Below are 11,472 nucleotides of genomic sequence, written 5' to 3'. Positions count from 1 at the left end.
AAGATAACTCTATCTATCTCATTCCTTTCATCCATATGCATATCATTTTCATGCTCAAGCAGGTATTGCTCTAAGGAATCAGTAGGAGGCACAACAATAGAAGCTAGGGAAATAATTTCATACTTACTAGGCAACTCTTTTTCATGAGGTTGTCTACCAAACTTGGAGAAATTGAACTCATGTGGCACACCTTCAGAGCCAACAGTGACAGTTTGCTTCTCACAGTCAATATGAGCATTGACAGTATTGAGGAAAGGTCTACCAAATATGATGGGACAAAAGCTATCTTGTGTGGTAGCAAGAACGAGGAAATCAGCAGGATACTTTGTTTTACCACACAAGACTTCAACATCTCTAACAATTCCCACAGGGCAGATGGTATCTCTATTGGCAAGCTGAATAGTGACATCAATGGGTTCTATCTCGACAGGTGCAATCTCGTCTTTTATTTCATCATATAAGGATTGAGGTATTGCACTAACACTAGCACCCACGTCACATAAACCATGATAACAATGATCTCCTATCTTAACAGAAACAACAGGCGTGCCAACAACAGGCCTATGTTTGTCTCTGGCATGTGGTTTAGCAATTCTAGCAGCATCTTCACAGAAGTGAATATCCTGGCCATCAACATTGTGGGATAAGAGATCTTTGATAATACCAATGCTAGGTTCAACTCTAATTTTCTAAGGGGGTCTAGGTGTTCTAATGTAGCCCCTACGTATCACAGTTGAAACTTTAGAATGATCCTTTATCCTAACAAGTAAAGGTGGTTTCTCAATGTAGGCACTAGGAACAATAGGATAATTATAAGCAATGACTTTCTCTTCAACTGGATTGGGTTTAACTACATTGACTTCTAAGGGAGGTTGGTATTTAAACCACTTCTCTTTGGGGAGATCAATATGAGCAGCAAATGATTCACACAATGAAGCAACTATCTCAAAGTCAAGTCCATACTTAGCGCTAAAATCACAAAAAGTATTTGTTTCGACGAAGGATATAACGCAATCAAACTTGAGATTCATACCTGACTCTTTACCTTCATCAAACTCCCAATCTTCAGAGTTGCATTTAATTCTTTCCAATAAATTCCATTTTCAAGTCAATGTCTCTCTTCATAAAAGAACCGTTACAAGAAGTGTCAAGCATGGTGCGATCATCATGAGAAAGCCGAGCATAGAAGTTTTGAATGATAATTTCTCTCGAGATCTCATGGTTGGGGCATGAATATAACATTGATTTAAGCCTCCCCCAAGCTTGAGCGATGCTTTACCTGTCACGAGGCCAAAAATTATAAATATAATTCCGATCACGATGTACTAGATGCATAGGATAAAACTTTTGATGAAATTCCAATTTCAACCGGTTGTAGTTCCAGGATCCAGTATCATCACATAGCCTATACCATGCCAACGCCTTATCCCTCAAAAAAAAGGGAAAGACCTTCTTCTTGACCTCATCCTCGGGCAAACCTGCAAGCTTAAATAAACCACAAACTTCATCTACATATATTAGATGCAAGTCGGGATGTGATGTTCCATCTCGTGTAAAAGGATTAGCCAGCAGTTTCTCAAGCATACCCGAAGGAAATTCATAGCAAATGTTTTCAGTAGGTGCAGCAGGTTGAGGAGAAACATCTTGTGCTTCCGTTCGAGGTGAAGATACCCCGAACAAGCTCCTCAAAGGATTAGTTTTCATAGAAACAAGTGACAATAAATTTCAGCACACTATATAAATGTTTCCTTACGAAATTCCACTTACCTAAGGCGCTTCACTCCACGACAATGGCGCCAGAAAAGAGTCTTGATGACACACAAGTATGGGGGATCTATCGTAGTCATTTCGATAAGTAAGAGTGTCGAACCCAACGAGGAGCAGAAGGATCTGACAAGTGGTTTTCAGCAAGATATTCTCTGCAAGCACTGAAATTATCGGTAACAAGTAGTTGTGTGATAGTAAGATTCATAGCAAGTAGTAAGTAGCAAGTAACAAGTAACAAGTAGTAGCAACGGTGCAGCAAGTGGCCCAATCCCTTTTGTAGCAAGGCACAAGCCTGGAGAAACTCTTATAGGAGGTAAAGCGCTCCCGATGACACATGGGAATTTCTGTCAAGCTAGATTTCATCATGTTCATATGATTCGCGTTCACTACTTTGATAGTTTGATATGTGGGTGGACCGGCGCTTTGGTACTGCCCTTACTTGGACAAGCATCCCATATATGATTAACCCCTCTCGCAAGCATCTGCAACTAAGAAAGAAGAATTAAGACAAAGTCTAACCATAGCATTAAACTAGTGGATCCAAATCAGCCCCTTACGAAGCAACGCATAAACTAGGGTTTAAGCTTCTGTCACTCTAGCAACCCATCATCTACTTACTACTTCCCAATGCCTTCCTCTAGGCCCAAATAAGTGTGAAGTGTTATGTAGTCGACGTTCACATAACACCACTAGAGGAAATACAACATACAACACATCAAAATATTGAATGAATACCAAATTCACATGACTACTTATAGCATGACTTATCCCATGTACTCAGGAACAAAAGTGACTACTCACAAAGCATAATCATATTCATGACCAGAGAGGTAATGAGTAGCATCAAAGATCTGAATATATAATCTTCCACCAAGTAATCCAACTAGCATCAACTATAAAGAGTAATTAACACTACTAGCAACCTTACAAGTACCAATCGGAGTCGCGAGACAGAGATTGGTTACAAGAGATGAACTAGGGCTTGGAGATGAGATGGTGCTGATGAAGATGTTGATGGTGATGAGTCCCATCCGATGAGAGGAGTGTTGGTGATGACGATGGCGACGATTTCCCCCTCCGGGAGGGAAGTTTCCCCAGCGGGACGACCCTACCGGAGCTCTAGATTGGTTCTGCTCAAGTTCCGCATCGTGGCGGCGGCGATTCCTCCCGAAAGCCTCCTATTGAATTTTTTTCCAGAACAAAACCCTCCTTATAGCAAAAGTGGGGGGGGGGGCAGAGGGCCACTAGGTGGCCTCCTACTGGCTGCCCTCTGGTACTTCTTCGGCCCAGTATTTTTTATAAATTCCAAAATAAGTCCTCGTTGATTTTCACGGCTTTTGTAGTTGCGCAGAATAGGTATCTCAAACTTGCTCCTTTTTAGGCCAGAATTCCAGCTGTCGGCATTCTCTCTCTTCATGTAAACCTTGCAAAATAAGAGAGAAAAGGCATAAGTATTGTACCATGAAGTGTAATAACAGCCCATAAAGCGATAAATATCAACATGAAAGCATGATGCAAAATGGACGTATCACGGCGCGCCAGCCGGTCGAGGCAGAACAGGAAGTCGGGGCAAGGGAGGCTCGCCGGCCATCAGGAGGAGGGCCTGCAGTGAGCACAGCAGGGGCCTAAGGCCGTGCAAGCCCGGGTGGCGGAGGGGATCACGCGGGTGGTAGAGAGGATCGCGCAGGTGGAGCTAATGGAGAGATCCATGAGGTGGGAGGGAGGTGGCGACAGATATCTGGAAGGGGGCGGAGGAGACCTCTCGCTCTCTCTGTGTGCATGGATGGATTAGGGTTTCGCGGTTGGTGGATGTGGATCGATAGATGGATGGATGGATGGATGTATGTGGGACGGATGGATGGACGGATGTGTGCCATGTCATTGATCGATGCCACAAATATTTCCACCAATGACAATTAAACTTATGTAATTGTGTTTGGTTTGTTTCTTTTATGTATTTTTTCATCACGTACAACACATATCAAATATTTTTGGCAGCAAACTATGTTCCTTTCAAAGTGGTTTGAAGCAAATTTAAATCCTCAAACAATTGAAAGAAAATATCTACAAAATGCTTCAAAAATATTACACCGCATTTCATCTACAGTTAACAAAATGTAAATTGGTTTGAAGCAAAAATAATAATTGTAGATGTAATTGGGTTTGAAGCAAATTTGAATCCTCAAACAATTCAAAGAAAACTATGTTCCTTTACAAAATGTATGGTGTTCAAATCCCTCTATGTTCTTTTGTTTTCTTGATATTCTAGGCGCCCCCCTGTGTAAAGTGGGCCATGCATGTTAGTAAATCCCAGACATTAGATATGGGTCGCACTTATCAATGTAGATATTCTTTCTTGCTCACCACACGTAACATAGATCGACATGCATGCACGACACGCAGGTACACATAGGTAAAATAGATGACGTGGCTGCCTAGTCACACCCATTCAAGCATATGACCTTACTAATTTGGTCAATAAGAACCCGAAAGAAGACTATGGATAATGATACACTAGTTTATGACCATTTGATTAATCAGACCTTGACCTTTTGACATAAATGGTCAAAAGGTGTAGAGTTTGGACCCTCCTTGGACACCCCGCGACCATTTTGTAAATTTTGGTCATAAATCTATGACAAATTTACCATGGTCATTATATTTTTGTCATAAATGGGCATATTTATTGTAGTGAGAGTAGTTAACCAGTCTAATTACTACTAAATTATATATTTCATTATTTAGCTAATTAATTAATTAATATAACTAATGATATATTTACTTATTATTATTATTATTACTTAAACATACATTTATTTATTTAAATTTCTGTTTTTTAAATACTAATATTTTTAATTTCATTTTTTAACAATTTTGAGGGAGGTGGGTTCTTGGCCCCCCTATCATACACACAAAACAAGAGGGGTTAGTGGGGGTGAGGGGTTAATCCCCCATTAACCAGCTCGGTTTGAATAGAACCACGCACGCACGGGGGACTAGAGGTGGCGCGGTGAGGGGAGCGGATGGGCTTGGCCGAGGCCTCACCGGCGTTTGTAGGGGAGGCAGAGGACCGATGAGGAGGATTCGGTGGAGGGCGGCGAGTGGTACGTGGCGGAGGAGCTCCGAGGTGGAGGGCCACGAAGGTGGCCGGTCCTGGCCCGGGGTGGCGACGCGGCACGGAGGAGGATGGTGGAGTGGTGTAGGAGACCGGCGACGTCAATGGGGGACAGCGAGGTAGGGTGCCGGGGCAGTGTGGTGGCGCCGCAGGAAGGGCCAGCGGCGGGATGAGGTGCCCGGCGGCAGGGGGCTCAGTCGTGGCTGGGGAGGGGCTCGATGAGGAGGTTCCTGCGAGAGGCTGGGATAGCGCCATCCGGTGGGGAGGGAGGAGATGGCCGGAGCGGAGGGCTCGGCCCGAGGAGGAGGCGACGAGGGGCCCCGTGGCGGAGGGGCGTTGCAGGAGGGAGGCGGGGTCGGGGCGAGCGCTAGGGCGGCGGCGGTGTGGCAGGGAACCGGAGGGGCGGTGGTCCGGCGGGGGGCGCGGGGAAGGTGAGGCGAGGGAAGAGTTAGGGGCTCCCGTCAGCCAGGGGGGATCTAGCGAGGGAGAGAGTGACGAGGGGCGATAGGGGCTTTGGTTCGATCTGGGGGAAGGGGGATCGAGGGATGGGAGACGAGGGGAACCAGGGGGTCACGCGAGGGAGATGGGGTTCGGTCCAGGGGGATCGGGGGGGGGGGGGGGGTTATACCCCCAGGTTAGAGTGGGCTGGTTAGATGGGCCGGTTGAGGCCGGCCCAGTGGGGTGGGGAGGGTCTTTTTCTTTTTATTTTTCAAATTTTGTTTTTTCCTTTTTATTTATCTATTAAAAAATTTAGTTTTACTTTACTTTAGCGAAACTAAATCCCCTCAAATTTAATAATTCTTAAAGGAAAATTTCTTAAGTAATATTTGACAAACATCAAACATTATTAGTTATTTATTTATTTCATTTGATACTATTATCGGTTGACTTTATTTATTTATTTAAATTTTAATTTGAACCGTTTTAAACTAACACGAATTTAAGAGTAGCAACCACGATGACGTGGCACCATTAGCATAGGTTTACTTAGTTTAATTACAGAGGTTACTGTAGCAATAGCTGAGGATGTCACAACTCTCCCCTACTAACAAGAACTAGCGTCCCGAGAATTTAGAGGTAGAAGGAAAGAGCTCGGGCTATTCATCACGAAGATGATCCTCGCGTTCCCAAGTGGCTTCATCTTCAGAATGATTTGACCACTGCACTTTAAGGAACTTGGTGACTTTGCAACGAGTCTGACATTTATCCTGGTCGAGAATGCGGATCGGGTGCTCTTTATAAGAGAGGTCTTGTTGAAGTTCAAGCATATCATGATCCATTGCTCGAATAGGATCTTTCAAGCAGTGACGAAGCTGAGACACATGGAAGACATCGTGAACCTGAGAAATGTTCGCCGACAGCTCCAATTGATAAGCCGCTTTTCCATGCCTTTCGAGTACAGTTTAAGGACCAATACAGCAAGGAGCTGACTTGCCCTTCATCCCGAAACGGTGTGCACCTCTCATTGGTGTGACACGGAGATAAGACTTTCCGCCAGGTTGATAGACCATATCTTCATGATGACGGTCATACTGAATATTTTGACGAGACTGAGCAGCCTTCAGATTGTCATGAATAATGCGAACTTCATCTTTAGCATGTTGGATAATACCCGGATCGAAGGGTGATCGTTCCATTCGACGGTGGTTCGGGAATTACATACGAAGCCAAATGTAAAGGATACTTTGGAGTCAAGGATGTACAGGAGAGTCAGGTTTCGATCCTGTGGAACTTTGGGTTATGGGCCCACAATGTGGGCCGAGAGTAGGCACAGGGATGACATCTTGTACAGTATTGGTAGCAAGACATGTTAGAGGATAACCTGTCAGTTATGTTGGCAACAACATCGGTAACAAGGGCGGGGGACGACTTGAACCATTTTCCTGCTCGCTGAAATGAGGTGGACCAATAAGCAAGGCTCTCGTCCACCGGCGGCTACCGGAATGTTATCCAAAATAGTAACAGGGTCTTACTGATAGAGTTGTATACCGAGGTTATTACCTAAGCAGGGAATTAACACTGCTTATATTAGTTTAGATTCAACAAAGGTCAAACATACCAATGGAAAGGAAAATGTGTTCACACACACAATTATTAGAGTATATCATTCCCGAGGAAAATAGAGTATGATATATGATACGTCCATTTTGCATCATGCTTACATTAGTTTATTGCTTTTTGGGCTGTTATATTACTTGTGGTACCATATTTATGCCTTTTCTCTCTTATTTTGCAAGGTTTATTTGAAGAGGGAGAATTCAGGCAGCTGGAATTCTGGATTGGAAAAGGAGCAAATCTTAGTCCAATATTCTGCACATCTCCAAATGCCCTGAAAATTTACGAGGATTTTTTATGGAATATATTAAAAATACTGGCAAAAGAACTACCGGAGGGGGGGGCACCAGGGCTCCACAAGCTTGCCCACCGCCACCACCCCCCTGGTGGCGCAGGGCAGGCTTGTGGGCTTCCTGACGGTCCACTAGCCCCCCTCTTTTGCTATATGAAGCATCCTGGTGTGGAAAAAAACAAGACGGAGCTTTTTCGTGGTTTCACGGCCGCCACGAGGCGGAACTTGAGTAGATCCAATCTAGAGCTCCGGCAGGACGATCCTGACGGGGAAACTTCCCTCCCGAAGGGGGAAATCGTCGCCATCGTCATCACCAACACTCCTTTCGTCGGAGGGGAGGCATCTTCATCAACACCATCTCCTCTCCAATCCCTAGTTCATCTCTTGTAACCAATCTTCGTCTCGAAACTCCGATTGGTACATGTAAGGTTGCTAGTAGTGTTGATTACTCTTTGTAGTTGATGCTAGTTGGATTACTTGGTGTAAGAGTTTATGTTCAGATCCTTGATGCTATTCATTACACCTATGGTCATGATTATGATTATGTCTTGTGAGTAGTTACTTTTGTTCCTGAGCACATGGGATAAGTCATGTTAATAATAGTCATGTGAATTTGATATTCGTTCGGTATTTTGATATGTTGTATGTTGTCTTTTCCTCTAGTGGTGTTATGTGAACGTCGACTACATAACACTTCACCATATTTGGGCCTAGAGGAAGGCATTGGGAAGTAGTAAGTAGATGATGGGTTGCTGGAGTGACAGAAGCTTAAACCCCAGTCTATGTGTTGCTTCGTGAGGGGCTGATTTGCACTACTAGGAAAAGGGCTATAGATGAAATAGATACTAATGGCGCACCACACAAGTCGTGCGCCACTACTATATAGTAATGGCGCACCATGTGAGGTGTGCCATTAGTGTGGTGGATACTAATGGCGCACCACACTCTCAGTGCGCCACTACTATATTTTTTTTATTTTTATTTTTTGTGCAAAACTACTAATGGCGCACCAGCCCCTGGTACTAATGGCGCATATGTTAGTAGTGCGCCACTACTATAAAAAAAATTTGGTTTTTTTTGCAAACTACTAATGGCGCGCCAAAGCAAGTGCGCCATTAGTAACCAGTGTTACTAATGGCGCATCTGTTGGTGGTGCGCCACTACTATTTTTTTTACAGAACTACTAATGGCGCACCAGAGGAGGTGCGCCATTAGTAACTTAGGGTTATTAATGACGCATATGTAGGTGGTGCGCCATTAGTAACCTGGGACCAGCTAGATATTTTGGACAGCCACCTACCACACTCACTTTCCTCACTTTCATTCTCTCCACCTCCTCCTCCAAGCTTGTCTCGAGTGCCTCCTCCTCCTCACCTCATTTGCATCATAGATTCACCCAAATTAAGTGGTTAAATTACCTTTTTTGATAGGTAAGTAAGGGGAAAGCTTTTATGTTGTAGATCTACTTTTTTCTCCCTCCAACAACATGCACATGCACTTTTTATGGCCTAGCTAGATCTACGTATGTTTGTTGTGTTGCATATGTTTGTGGTGTTGCATATATGTTTGTGTTTGCAGGTACCGGTATTTGAAATGCGATAGTTGCCAATATTTTCCCGGAATGTTGATTCATTTCCGTTTCGGCGAGAATTTGGCACTATGCATTCTTTTTTGTCCTATTTTTAGGCAAAGTCATGCCAATTTTTTTTTTGGTTCTAAAATATCGTTTTGCTCTACCCTGCAGGTGACCATGGTCCGCACGATGACCGAAGGCATCATGAATAGGTTTTTGAGCTCCGCGAAGGCCGAGATGCTTCAATAGAACGAGACGGAGATAAGATGTCCGTGTCGAAGATGCAAGCTGAAGAGCCTTATGGACCCGGATTCCGTAAAGGTGCGGGACCACCTGCTCTTGCGTGGTTTCATGGATGGCTATCGGTGGCAAGGTGATGAAGATTATTATGAAGTCGTCCATGGGGGCCGGGAAAGATAAGAGGAAGGGCATGAGCAAGACAACCACGGCGAGGGCGGGCGAGAAGACGAAGAATCTCCAGGACACAGTCATCATGTAGAAGATGCCGGACATGATGATGAGGAAGATGCCGGAGCAGACGAAGGGCATGATCATGAAGATGAAGATGCCAGAGCAGACGACGATGGACCATCGATGGCCTGGGTGCAGGACCCTCATATTCAAGAGCTGCTTCTCAAGCAGATGGATAACGCAAGAGCTGCCGCCCGAGAAAAAGCCAAGCTGGATCAACTGGAGATAGACGCGGTTACTCCATTGTATGAAGGATGCAGGGCCGAGGATACCCGCCTGAAAGTAACGCTCATGGCTCTGGAGATGAAGGTAAAACACAAAATGACGGACGCATGCTTCGACGAGAACATGTCATTCTGGCACGAACGTCTTCCCAAGGGGAACAAGTGCCCGACTAGTTTCGAGGAGGCGAAGAAAATCGTGTGTCCTCTGGATTTACCGCACGTGAAATACCATGTGTGCATGAACAATTGCATCATTTATCGGGATGAGCATGCGGAGTCTACCATATGTCCGGTGTGCGGCGTCAGTCGATACAAGAAGAGGAAGACAACTCCTCAAAAAGTGGTGTGGTACTTTCCGATCACTCCTCGTCTGCAACGGTATTTTGCGGACCCTAAGGTAGCAAAGCTCTTGCGTTGGCACGCGGATAGGGAGGAGAAAAAGCGAGAAGATGACGAAAATGATCCGGAGATAAATAAAAAAGACAAGATGCTGAGTCACCCTAAGGATGCGAGCGAGTGGCAAGCGTTGAACTACGAATACCTAGAATTTGGGGACGATCCAAGGAACATCGTGCTGGGCACGAGCACCGATGGAGTCAATCCGTTTGGCAGCGAGAGAAGCACACATAGCACCTGGCCTGTGTTTGTGTGGATATACAACCTTCCCCCCTGGTTGTGCATGAAGAGGAAGTACATTCACATGAGTATGCTAATTGAAGGGCCGAAACAACCAGGGAACGACATCAATCTATATATGGGGCTGCTGAAAGAGGAGCTAGACACGTTGTGGAAAACGCCAGCCAATACGTGGGACGCCGCAGAGAAAGAATATTTCCCTATGAGAGCCGCACTGCTCACGACGGTGCACGACTATCTCGGTTACGGATATGTCGAGGGGCAGGTGGTCCATGGATTTTCTGGATGCGTCAGGTGCATGGATGACACAATGTATCGCCAGCTAGATAGAGATCCCGGGTCTTCAAAAACCGTGTTCATGGGACATCAAAGGTGGCTTCGCGACGATGACACATGGAGAAAACGCAAGGATCTGTTCGATGGTGAAACCGAACTCCAAAGACGCCCCCTTATGAGGAGCGGCGAGGAAATATACGAGCTGTTGAAAAATTGGAAAGAGTGCCCACCGCCGGGAAAGGCGCCAGAGCCGGGAAAGAAGCGAAAAGCGCCAGAGCCGCTGCTGAAGGTATGGAAAACGAGGTCTGTTTTCTGGGACTTGCCGTACTGGAAGATCCTCCGTGTGCCTCACAGCCTTGATGTCATGCATATCATGAAGAACGTGTGCGAGAGTCTGCTTGGTACCCTGCTCAACACGCCAGAGAGGACCAAAGATGGACCGAAAGCAAGGGCAGACTTGAAATCAGTGGGCATCAGGGAGGAGCTTCACGCTAATAATGATGATGATGATGATGATGATGATGAGGCGAAGCAGGACACGGAAAGTCGTCGCAAAGGCAAAAAGTCCAAGAAGACCGGAAATGACTTCCCTCCCGCGTGCTTCACTCTAAGTCAGGAGGAGATCGATCAGTTTTTCACCTGCCTCGTAGGAGTGAAACTTCCTTACGGTTACGCGGGGAAGATAAGAAGATACCTAGACTCAGCGAAGCAGAAATTTAGCGGGATGAAGTCTCACGACTGTCACGTGCTGATGACGCAGATACTTCCAGTTGCAATCCGTGGGATCATGGACGCGCACGTCCGTGAAACGCTATTTGGCCTATGCAACTTTTTGGACGTCATCTCTCAGAAGTCGGTTGGCGTGAGGCAACTCAGAAGGCTACAGGAAGAGATCGTGGTGATACTATGCGAGCTTGAGATGTACTTCCCGCCAGCATTCTTCGACGTTATGGTGCATCTGCTGGTCCATATCGTGGAGGATATCATCCAACTCAGGCCGACGTTCCTGCACAGCATGATGCCGTTCGAAAGGATGAATGGTGTCATCAAAGGATACGTTCGC

The sequence above is a fragment of the Hordeum vulgare genome, chromosome 3H (assembly GCF_904849725.1).
Source record: "Hordeum vulgare subsp. vulgare chromosome 3H, MorexV3_pseudomolecules_assembly, whole genome shotgun sequence".
In the NCBI taxonomy this organism is placed as follows: domain Eukaryota; kingdom Viridiplantae; phylum Streptophyta; class Magnoliopsida; order Poales; family Poaceae; genus Hordeum; species Hordeum vulgare.
Note: the sequence above shows the minus strand (reverse complement) of the source record.